The sequence below is a fragment of the Ammodytes marinus genome, assembly GCF_949987685.1.
Source record: "Ammodytes marinus genome assembly, contig: scaffold_57, whole genome shotgun sequence".
Lineage (NCBI taxonomy): Eukaryota > Metazoa > Chordata > Actinopteri > Uranoscopiformes > Ammodytidae > Ammodytes > Ammodytes marinus.
In genome coordinates, this window is record NW_027648588.1 from 115,209 (window position 1) to 128,220 (window position 13,012).

The following is a 13,012-nucleotide window of genomic DNA, read 5'->3' on the forward strand; positions in this document are numbered from 1 at the left end:
CATCTTTAAACCATTCAATAAGTCACACCTTTCTCAAATCAGTCAACACAAAAATTAAATATGTATATAGAAAAGAAAAACCACACACAAAAAACCTAATAAAACTACTTAAACTTAGGTTACAAATCATTCAATGCTATCAACCATGTTTGTACGCTTAGTCTGCTTTTTTTTTTTTATTTTTTTTTTTTTTATCAACACTTTCACCCCTACTCGTTGTCTACTCATCTCTACCTGGTTACACACACACAGGGTTATCTCACCTACTTGCCACTTTTCATTTAATTGTGCCATCCCAAACGATCCATTGCATCACAGAAGACGCCATCCATTATGATATAATCCGCAATATTTGTGTCCAAGTCATCATAACAGGACATCAAAGCCCATTTGAAATTTCCAAGCCGGTAGATCTTCACTCCGCATCTCAGGCTGAAGGAGACACACACATTCGTTGGTGATAATCCCGTCAAGAAGGTGCTTGCTTCCACGAGCCCCAACGATATTCCCTTCACCCAGATCTGGACTCCTGGATACCTATTCAGGCCGAGACGAGCATAGAACACATTAGACCATGTGTCGGAATCCTTCATCTGTGTAGGAGTCACCGCTTTGTGACTTTCATCGTAAAACACCAGCCTGGGCCAATTCGCTTCTGCGGGCACATATGATTCCCATGTCATCTGGCAGGCTTCTAGTGCTTTCATGATATTACACGCACTGACCTCTTCGTCGGGCAAGCTCATCATGGGTGGCTCTGTTGCCTCACTCGGATGTCGGCACCAGGGTAAGGAAGTAGGCCCCATCAGGTCCATGCCTCCGCTCCGTCTCATGTCGTTCAACCATGCCACCTGTATCACGTCCTCCAGCGGGGATACCATCTCAGTCAACATTTCGTCCAATGCCCCCAGTCCTGGGGACACGCTGGGAATAGGGTCCTGGTCCACTTCCAAATCCCACATGACATGGGAATACTCGTCTGATGGATACAGCATTATTTCCATCTCCTCTTGTGTTCCCTCATAGGTCACAGAAGGCTCCAGGGTTTCCCACGGCACTTCTTCATCCATCCCGTTTTCATTCCCGTCTGGTAGGCCCATTCTGCGTTGGAAATCATCCATTTCCAGTAGCTCAGATGCTTCCCGGGGATCGTCAGAAAACCCCTGCACGGACATAGGGTTTTCCACATCTGATCCTTCGGTTGACGATCCAGTCCGGTCTGTAACTGTCAGTTCCGCTATCACGGATAGTGCATCCTCCCAAAACTGTTCATAATTAGAACTGTTCTCATCATTGAAGAAGATGCTTTCATAGGACATGTCCTCATCATTCCCAACATAACTTGCTAAGTCTAGAAAACTGTTTTCATCTAGTTCATCACTAGGCCTAAGCGTACGCATGGTTGAGAAAAAAGAAAAAGAAAAAAAAAACAAATAAAACAAATAAGAATAAGAAACAAAATGCACTGAAAGTAAGTTAATAATGAATTTAAACAAAACTAATCTATTGTTATATAATGAAAAACAACTCAAACTAAACACATTGAGAGTTAAAGAGAAAGGTGACTGATCAGTGTGTCCTCTCCTCAGAGATAACAGAAAATAATGAACCTTTGTCTCAGGTCCTTACTCCTTATACATTTCCGTCCCTCCCCAATAAAACGAAGTTCCAACAGATCTTTCACATCCCCAACCGGTGTCTCCTTCTACCTGTCTGTCTGACAGCCCGTGAGGTGACACAAAACACACTTACCACCCCCCTTACAGTAAGTTTTACAACCTTTATTAGGCTGCATACAACCAACTTACATATTGAAAGTAACACTCTCAGCATTTTACCTACAATTAATTTGGCTATGGGCAACAAACCCAGTTTGTGCAGTATTCCTACCACCATTATAATTAAAATAAAAATAACAATAGGAATAACATATTTTAAAAACCCAAAACTTTGGTAAAGTAAATCCACTACTAATTCTACTGCTCCTGTCCCTATGTGTTGTATTCCTTTCACCACGCCTTCAGTGGCTTTCTTAAAAATGTTGTTTAACGTAAATATCCCCATGTCTCTCGTTCCAAACCCGTCTAAACCGGCTTCCTCATAACCAGGGACAAACCCTTGTTTGCAATTTGTAATAGCTTGAAAATCTACTTCAGATGAGAGATTCTTTGGCCAGAATCTCAACATATTATAACCCTTAAAATCAATTGAAGGGAATGGGATACTCCAGGGATTTCGGACATCCAGGCCGTTTAACAACCAATGTTCTGGAAATACATTTTTCCCATAATAAGCAGATTGTGTAATAAAAGCGTATTTCGTCCCAACATGACACACAATTTCATTTACCCAGCTAGTTCTAGCTATCCTTAACTCTGAAAGTGACACTTGTTGAAATTCAGGCCTAGCCCCTGGGAACCCGTTTCTTATTGTGTCTTCTACAAAGGTTTCCCAAGTAACGTTTAGCCATTTTCCAAAACGTTGTTCAAAAATCTTCTGAAATTTGGGAATGGGATGTTGAAAAGCATTCTTTACTTCTCGTTCGACCTGTCCCCAGAAGGTGTGTGAATTCAACATTATTTCATTAGTTATTGCATGTCTGGGCGGAGAGTTTGAAAAATACATGTCAATCAATTTTTCAAAACTCTTCCCTATCAATACTCCATCATGTAGTCTATATATTCTTGACCAAAAACTCTTTCTATTCACTAATCTGGCTTGATGCATGGTGGACTCTGCAAAAGAGTCCTTTTCATAACAATATTCGTAATTATCCTTTTCAGAACAAAAATCTTTCCCGTAATAACCATATTTTACAGATGGGTATTTGCCATCCGGGTTAGAGTGTGTCATCGTTTCACGAAGACCTAACGTATATGCTATATGTTTTCTACCTTTTTCAAATATCTCTTTGGTTAAAATAGAAGGTGGTGCCAAACAATTTTTGCACCCCTGTATTTCCAATGAAACCGCTCGTGGAGTGGGTTGTTTTGTTCCAATATATTCATAATAATGGGACCCATGCAACGAAAACCACTGCTGTTTCAAGAAGGTTTCCAAGAGATGTGACTGATAGTCTTTAAACGTATAGCTTAAAAAACATGGCTCTAATTTCAAAGTTTCCGAAGGTAACAAGCCTATCCCCACATACCTGTCTACTCCATGCGTAATAGTCATGGTTTCACGCCACAGATATTTTAAATGGTCGATTCCACAATTTGTGTGATTAAAGGCATGATATTGGTCATTCGCAGGCAGCCCCTTAAGCCGACAATATGGTCTAATAAAGTTATTATTTATTTCTTTTTGGTTTTCTGGATACCTACCCGTTTCTAACATAGATTTAATCACTACGGGAAGGGCCTCATACAATGTTTTATTAACACATTGCAAAAAATTACTCATAACAAGAGATCCGTTTTCTTTCAGCCATTTCTTGTTCTCAATATGTTCAAAATTCGGTACTAACATATAATATAGAACCTCCTCAGGAAATGAAACATTCCTCAACCAATTAAGTCCTCTTGGATACCCCACAAGTCCATAATTGGTTGATAGAACTTGTAAACCCCACTGAAAATATCTCTTATGTTGTAATTTAATGCTTCGTTGTCCAAAAAGCACTTCAAAGTATTTCTTAAATTCGGACTGAGGATGCCTTCGTCTTCTTACAGGACGCAAAGGTAATCGATACAAGGTATCAGTCCCCTCTTCCTCTTGTATTTTTTCATCCGGTGCAGTAGTGTTTTTTAACTCATAATTTTCTTTACTGGCCTCAGATCGTCCTTCAGGAAATATATACCTCCATAAATACAATACATGGATTTTGTTTGACGATGGCATAGCCACCGTGGTGTAACTACTGATAGGTTTCGTGTAATTCTGATTTTTAGATACACTTAAAGACGTGGGCCTCCACTCTGACTTCAAAGGATCTGTGTATCTAATTAATGACCTATTATTAACAGTGAACCATGTACAATTTCTAAATTGTCTTTCTGGTCGCCTGGTGATATATCCGTTTTTTATGTTTGTCCAATTAGCGGTGATAGTCACACATTTGAATGTCAGCATGACTTTTAAAAACCATGATGTTTTGGTTAGAATGTGCGAGTCATTTACAAACGTTGACACATTCAATATCTCTTTGTCATCCGCGTCAACCTCAAATTTGTTGTGATTAACGTGAAACCAGGATGATGTACAATCTGTCTTTGTTAAAAGAGTTGTAATTCTTGAATTTAAGATTTGAAAAGGTTGCGTTTCCGACCTCCACAATTTATCCATAACTCCTGTCAGAATGTAAGAATCAACATCCAGTCCAGTAAGGTTAACATTCCGATTCAACATTTCCTCTACTAACAATTTTCGATATTTGGTTATATTCCGTTCTTTACATTGAGTGGGATGTTCACATGTAGATATCTCACTCGTACATGGCAACGGTTGTACATTATATACATCCTGAATAACAGATCCTATTCTTTCTTCCACTTTAATCTCCTTCACATCCCATATTCTAACTGAATATGTCGTGATTTGAGCATATCCTATAATAATCCCTAATAAAGCAGTAATAGTAAATATTATGTACATAAAACAGAGTAAGAAAGCATGATTCAATTCTCTCCGTCTTGTGGCTTCATATGTCACCACTGTTTGTTCTATCTTATTTATATCAGCCCTTTCCCCCTTTATCTCCATTTTATACTCATTCCCTTTTTGATGTAATTAAAGGAATCAGCCAAAGTGAATTACACTTAGCTTAGGTTACTCCGTTAGAGTAGGCTTCTTTTTAAACAACTTTAAAATCCTATCATACTTACTTTTTGGTTTTTCTTTAGGCTCCAAAGCCGATTGAGACACAACTACTCTCGCCGTCTTCACATGGCCTTGTGATTCTTTGGCTAACACCATCTGTAGGTGTAACAGGAGGGTGGGAGCTGACCACCCCTTACTATGAGGTAGTGAACACGGAAGTATCACACTCGTAGCCCAATATGTGATATCTGTCTCCTGCTTCCTAGATAGTAAAGTTACCCAGTCCATTTCCTCATGCCGGGGTCTTCTCCCTACCGCAGCTCCACCATATTTAATAAACGCTCCCTCTAATAGTTGTAGCAGTATCGTTTGGAATTCTATTTCATAAGGTTTGCTCCGTTTCATTTTAGGAAACAACTCCTCTCTTCTGACATCTGGATACAGTGTCACAGTGGACACTGTTTTACTTCCGGTAAACAGACTAGGTCTATCAAGGCTTAGAATGGGAAACTGGGTTTTTATCATTTTTTGTAGAGGTGACAGACTAGGACCTAGGTCCAGAGTAGAGGTATACATCCCTAACTTTCTGTTAACACCTCTACGATAACCCAACCTTTCTGAATCAAAAGGATGGATGGTGCCGTCTCCTTTCAGTTATTCTAACCCTGAACTTAGCCCAATTCTTGTCGCATTCTCACAAGGTAACACCCCCTCCGGGGTTGACGAACATTGGCAGTCTCCATTAAAACCTACTGGATGATCATAACGTCCGATTATCATGCGTAACGCATATAAATTAAAACAATCGTTACAGAATACCAATCTACAAGAGGGTAAGCCCTCTCTCGAGCTCTCCGCATAACTGCAGCCACTAGACGCTATGCGAAACATCACTGGTCTGAGCGAGGCAGGTCCCCTCCATACGCTATCTGTAACACGGGCAGAACACGCCGCACATGAACCCAATACATACTTCCTCCACACCAGTCTTAATACACGTTCCCAGTTTTCTGGTATAACACCTTTTAATGCCAGAGATAAATTCTTTGTATTACTCCCCAGCCATATGGTCGCCCCCTTAGTTCCACAACAGTTTAGTATCCATGTGGCCTGTGAAGAATGTATGAACAAATCGCAAATGTCAACAGGTGTCCGTAGGCTAAGTGGATATGCAGAAGCCATAATGATATCAGATTATTTTATCTTCCGTAATTGAGTAGGATGCGCTGGTCCAAACTTCTTTAGTATAACTACGTTACCGGTTTGTGAGACTACTGTGTCTTTGCCTTCTACCTTTGATTTCCACTTCCCTTCTCCTAAATTAATTGACTTCCGTCCTACCCAAACTAACTCTCCTGGCATAAACGGTCCTTCTTCTTCACTAACCTGCCTAATCACCGGAGAAATCAATTTAGGTTGTTGTAAATATATATTTAGTCTAGTCAAATGTATTGGCTCATCCCAAGTTACTGGAGCATTTTTTATAATCCACTCCTTGGCTGCCCTTACTCCGCGTTCAGCTACTCCGTTTGTGTGCGATGAGTATGGGACAGACCAGACTTGTTGTACTGAGTGGTCTTGTAACACCTCATCAACCCACCTGTTTTTGAAATGTGACCCATTGTCCATTCTTAACGACCTAGTGGTTGGAAAGTGACATAGGTGGTCTCCTAATCTAACAGCTACGATTCGGCCTGTTGCAGCCCTCAAGGGATAAACATGTTTGTAAGAGGATCCATTGTCAGCAATTATTAAGAAATATTTATTTCCTAACTTGGTTCTACTTGTAAGGGGCCCAGCAATATCCGTACTGAAGTGTATCCCTGGCTCTTTACATACAATTTGTAATGGCTGAGGCATGTTTCTTTTATATCCTCCCACCAAAGCACACTGTTGACATCTCGATCTGATTAATGTTGTATGTGCACTGAGTGTAGGAATGTGTATTAAACGTTCTTTCACAAACTGTCTTATCCGTTCCAAACCTACGTGCCCCAGATTTTCATGTATTTCCAAAACTACCTCATACGCTTGATCTACCGGCACATTTATATGCTTATCTTTCGTTCTCCACTCGGGAGGGAAGACAACGCTTAACTTCGCCACTCTAAACCTAGTTTGGGCTAGTTTATCTACCTCTCGATTTCCTTCGTGGTCGAAGTCATCTATTTTCGTGTGGCTTTTAACATGTTCCCACTCTACTTTGATCTTCCCTGTTAATTCAGCTATTAAACTCCACAGTGTCTCATGCACCAAGGGTTCTCCCTTGACATTAGTGAATTCCCTGAGTTTCCAATATTCTAACTCCTGGCTGCCAGCCTTGTAACAATAGGAACTATCGGTTACAATCCTTAGGGCACAAATCCCAGCGTCTTTCGCACGTATAAGGCCCTCATGAACAGCAGTTACCTCTGCTGTCTGCGCACTACCCATACATCTCCCCGTGCGTCTTGCAATTACATTTCCATCCTCATCTTTCAATATATAAGCCCATACAGCCTGTTCATCCGCACCATGTAAGCTACCATCCGTAAACAAAGTTATCTTAGGTTTTTTATATGGCTTTTCCTCTGTTTTTACCGCTTTTAAAACCTGTCCTTCTAGCTCAAACTTTATTTGTGTATCAATGATCATTAACTCCCACTTTCCCCAACGAGATTGCATGGCCTTTGCGCCTGCGGTTGTTTGTTTAGTGGCTTCTTTTATACTACTTAACGGGGTAAAGAACACTACATCTTCGCTTCCCGCAACATCTTTTAACACTGGCCAGAATCTATACGCTATACATAAATATTTCTCTTCCCGAGTATATTTTTGTTCTGTAATTGACCAAGTGTTAGACAAGAATAACATTGGTCTTTTTGATCTCGCATTCCTTACTTCCACTCCTCCTCCGTTATCACCCACAGACAAATGTGCTTCTAGAGGTAGATGCGATTCCCGTTTTTCAAGTTGTACAGCATTATCCATTATGTATTGTTTCATTGTCTCATAATGTGCTACATCTTCTTCATTCAATAAAAAATCCTTAGGCGCTCCCTTGCGTCTTAGTTTTCCCTTTAATTTATGGAGGGGTGCCGCTAATTCACTCATTAAAGGTACATGGTTGCTAACGTACTCACAAATGCCTAAAAATCTTTCCAGGCATTTCACCGACGTTGGTGTCTGAAACTCTGCAATTTTTTGCTTATATTCATCTGTTAATTCTTTCCCGTCCATTGAGATCTTAAACCCTAGATACTGCAATTCACACTTCCCTATTTCACACTTCTTCAGACCCACTTTGAACCCCGCTGTCTTCAATCTAACCAACACCTCTTGCAGGCATTCCAAGTGCTCTGCTGCCCCCTCGTGGGTGAAATAGATATCGTCTATATATACTTTTAATTCCAAACCTTCCAATATGTTCATAATCGCTGATTGAAATACATTTGGACTGTTCTTGTATCCTTGCGGGAGCCTAAGCCATTTAAATGACTTGTTAAATACTTGGAAACAACATTTAAGTTGAGACTGTGGACATATAGGGATTGTCCAGAACCCATTGCTTAAGTCTAAACAGCTTTTATATCTGAGTTGAGGTAGCACCCTCATGGTCCGAGAGGGATTAATCAAACGTCTAGCGTCTGTGCAAGACCTTTTATTCAATTCAATTAAATTGTGTACTATTCTGCATGTCCCATCAGGTTTGGGCACTGCCAAGATAGGTAGGTTGGTCGGTGGGTTCTCCACCTCTTCTATAATTCCCAGCTCTACTAATTCATTAATAGTAGTCTCTACTTCCTTTCTTATTTCTTTTTTAATAGGGTAAGGCGGTTGCCGAGGCGGCATACCCCCCCTAATTGTGTGTGTAAATTGTTCTGCCTTGCCCACATCATTCTTGAACCTCGCATACTTCCCCATATACAACACTTCTCTAAGTTTAGCTTTATCAGGTAAATCACTATTTCGTACATGGAATTCAATTTGCGCGTCTACATCCATTTCTTTTAGATAAGACACTTTTTTGCACAACAACAAATCTCTTATGGAGATTAAATTATCTGTTCCTTTTACCCCTACCAAACCTTGATGATTTATTTCCTTTAATGAGGTGGTGGTCCCATCAGCTAACTCAACCACTCTCTCTTTCCCTGTCCCTGCGCCCTGCATGTTTATTGTAATATCGGCTCCGGTATCTACTCTGTAAACTGTGTCTTTGTAATCTGCATAGAAATTATAGTCCTCCTCCCACGTATATTTATTCAATAAATCTAAGGCTGGTCTATTTTTGGTTTCTTGTATTTCAGGTCCCACTCTTCCTGTTTCTTCCTCACTTCTGCTTTCTCCACATATGTCATATTCCCCCACACCTCGTTTTTTGCCCATGGCCGGGGATCTGACTGTGTTGTATTCTGCTCTTGAGACGTTTTTGGTATATATCTCCCTGAGTTTGTGTTCTTTGACTGCGCACCAAAAGTCTGTTTGGACTGATTCGTAAACTTGTTCACCGGATCCACCGCCTTGTCGTTTTTTGACTGCGTGTCTTTCCCTCCAGGTTTTTCCATTGCCTGTGTCTTTTTCTGCTCAGTGAATAGTTTCTGTTTTGCGTCGTAAACCGCTACTTCTTCCATTTTCTTTGAATATGAATAACCTCGCCATCTCAACGCTAGCTCATAGCCCCCCGATATTTCTTTTAATATTCTTTCCATGTGTATGTCATCATCTGTTATATGGTCCATCTCCACCGTGGCTAAAGTTAAAGTTGTGCGTTTGTCCCTAATAGCCTTTATCAAATTAGTTACTTTTTCGTCTATTCTACTCATTCCAGGTGTCAGTCTGGTTAATGCCAATATATCCCAGGGAGTCAAACCTTTTGGCAACCTACACTTCCTACTGATATTAAAAAACCCTATCACCGCGGGATTCGATAAGATCTGCTGACTGACACCTGTTTCTTTACACCTAGAGATAAACTGAACGTCTGTTTCATCTGTGTTTCTTTCCGGAATTTGGTATTTTAAATCTTTTGGGCTAACTGTCATATCTGTCCAGTGTCTTCTGTCCTCTATATTCGAAGAGGCCCTAACTGAGGTTTTATCATGCATATACTCATTAGCCCTTGTTTTGTCTGCTATGGGGAACGCTAATGTTGGATATCTTGAGTCATTAATCTCCTCCTCACCCTCTTCTCGTATGCTTCCCATCATTCCTCTATTCATATATTGATCTGCGTACGTCGGAAAACGCGCCTCGTTTATATTTATCGGACTGACAGGCCTTCTTGGCTCATCTTCATATACCGGCGCACACTGAACTGCTGCTCGGTTTAACGTTATTGGCGGGGGTCTTACAACTTGTGCATAAGCCTGAGTTGCCATATCTCTCCTGATGTTACCCTCCCTGTAATAATCATATCCTGACGCTAGATATGCTTCCTTCCACGTATGAGGAATTTTATTTTGCATAAGCACTGTGTTTGCAGACGGCGCACCGGCTGTATACCTGGATTCCGCGTGGGTGATCGGATACCAATCTAATATCAAATCTTCTCCATCTACACTTTCCCACAGTTCACTAACGGGCTGTACAAACTCTGTTTGTGGATTATAAGCAAACCCGTCCGACGTCATCCATACAGGGGGAAGCGCTGGCAGTCTATGGGGGTTGTATTGTTTCCTGACATACGGCCCAGCACCCCCATGCCTCCCCCTCGCTATCGGCGCCAGACTAGGGGCAAAGGACACTAATGGTCTGGACCCTCCATGCTTTGATGTACCACTAGGTGTTGACGTTTTGAAGTCAATTGACCCCGACCGGTTATCACCCCCCCGCGCGGGGCTAGGATATGGTGTACTCGGTCGTCTCCTTCCTCCCCCCTCCAAGTATCCATCTGGCTTTCCTGTCTCCTTCTCCTCTTCTGTAATGTCAGTTATTGGAAACCTTGCATATACTTCCTCTAATTTTTCGTGTAAATACTGTTTCAAATCAGGAGTATCTACCAAAAGTCTAATTATAGGCGCACATTTTTGTAAGGGTACTGATTGGGCCACTGCCTCTATTAGCCGTCTTATATTAATGCCTTTATAAGTTTTTCCCTGTGTGCGAACTCTTACTGTCAATACGCGTGCTGAGGCCTGTTCAGCCCATGTAATTACTGTCCTGATCGCTGTTTCCAGTGGTCTACTAATCTTTTCGATAGTAGGCTGCTCGCTTCGGGAGTACTCCCTGTCCGTTATGACAACATGAGCACAGGTGTCATACCACTGTTTGGCTATGTCTCCTGGATCCACCTCTACCACTTGGCCTACTCTCAGGCCCCCGAATCGGTCTCCACTACCAGCAAACGTGCTTATCATGGCATCCGCCCTCGCGCGTCTACTGTGTGCCTGGCCCATCATCCTTCTCACTTCTGAATCATAATCTGGAGAATCTGTTAAATCTTTCTCATGAAACACCAATAGTGGGCCTATTCCATAAGTCATGTCTACTTGATCTGGTGCTTTTACTTCTACCAAGAACCTAATGCTCCCCAGTGTCATGATGTCTCCCCCAGTGGGCCCAGCACCCCTGTATCTCGGTTCAACTGGTCCAGCATACAGCCCCTCGGTTTCAGCTAACCCCTCTCCTTCTTCTTCTTCTTCTTTCGTTTCCCCCTTTCGAGCAAACGACACGTCCTGGAATAATTCATTTATTATTGTAGAACTGAAATTCTTTAATCCCTCCTCCCATTCGTTGTATGTGACAGTTTCCTCCACACACAGAGTTATGTTCAGAGCAGCGCCTAAACTGTTCCAGGCTAACATAAAAGCCTTCAGTGAATCTAGATGACTGTATTTATAAATACCACACCCGAATGGCGTCATTATGAGATTATTCGGTTTGCCTTGATTGACCTGAGTAAGAGCTACGTGCATTACCCTTTCATATGCATATTTTAACACTTTCATAGGGTCCTCTCCTTCTAGTCTAACCGAATGATGTAACACCACATGTAATACACATGTTACATTCTTATTTACACTCTTTTCTGTGACTAGTACCATGTCTCTTTCGAAGAAACCCTGATACTCCTCCCTTAACCTTATACTTTCCTGTTGCATAATATCTCCGGTTATTTTCACAATGGCCAGAGCCACTCCTCCCTTATGAGCCAATTTTGTATTTGCAGGATTTACTAACATACAGGCACCCGGTTCCACCAATTCCTCAAGTGGAACCTGAGTGATGATTAATCTCCCCCTATTGTTTTTAATGGTTCCTCGGATGTTCGTAGATTTGCGCACTGGTTTACCCGTGCTATCTAATACCTCACCCAAACCACCCCCTCCAGAACTACTTACTCTATATGCCGGAGGGCGAAATGCCAATTCAGGCCACCGTCCCTCCGCCCCACCTCTGAAATCAAACTCGTCCGTGGACCCTCTAAACCCATCCCCCGTCAGCCCCTCAACCCCCTCCGCTAAAGGGGCCGTGGGCTGTCTTCCTCCGGGGAATTCCTCTGCTTCTTCCCCCTTGTCTGAGCCATACTCAGTATTTCCATCCATCCCTAATTGTAAAGTAACCACAACCCAGCCACTAAAAACAATTAAAATTGAACGTGTATAAATTAAAAGCTTAACAGCCCTTAATGTAAATATGGTAGTTTCAAGTCGTTTGTCCTTTCGTGGTCCCTATTTCTTTCACGGCATCTGATCAGGATACCTAGAAAATCACCACTGTCTGAGATCACCAAAATGGATACAATCAGTTAAAAGGGGAACTGTAATATATTTATCGCTACAAATATATCCCATTGCCTGACTTCGATCATTACAATCTAATGACCACAAGTACCAGTACCACCTAAACTTAGTACGCAGAACACAATTGTCTCATCCACTAAATCACTATCCTGTCCGCTCCTGAGTATCGTTTACTCACAGTGTGGTTTTCCACTCACCCCGTTCTCTATACCTAACAGACCATACTTCCCATTTTTCTCAGACAAACTAAAGCCCGGCCGAGTTTTTAAAGAAAGAATGTATTTTGCCTCCTGTTATAAGGTATGTTTACTAAGAACGAGCAAAGCAGACTACGAGAACCTCTGTCCAAAAAGCCGGTTCGTGGGTTTCAATTTGTTTTATTAAAATTAAAAACCCCTTTTTAAACATCGACCCTCCCAGTCTGGCAGACCGCAATTGCTTCCTCGGCTTGTTTTCGCCGGTTGATAAAGAATCTTTCCCTCACGGGAGTCGGTTCTTGTATTTTAAGCCCGCTTCCCAAAGTTATT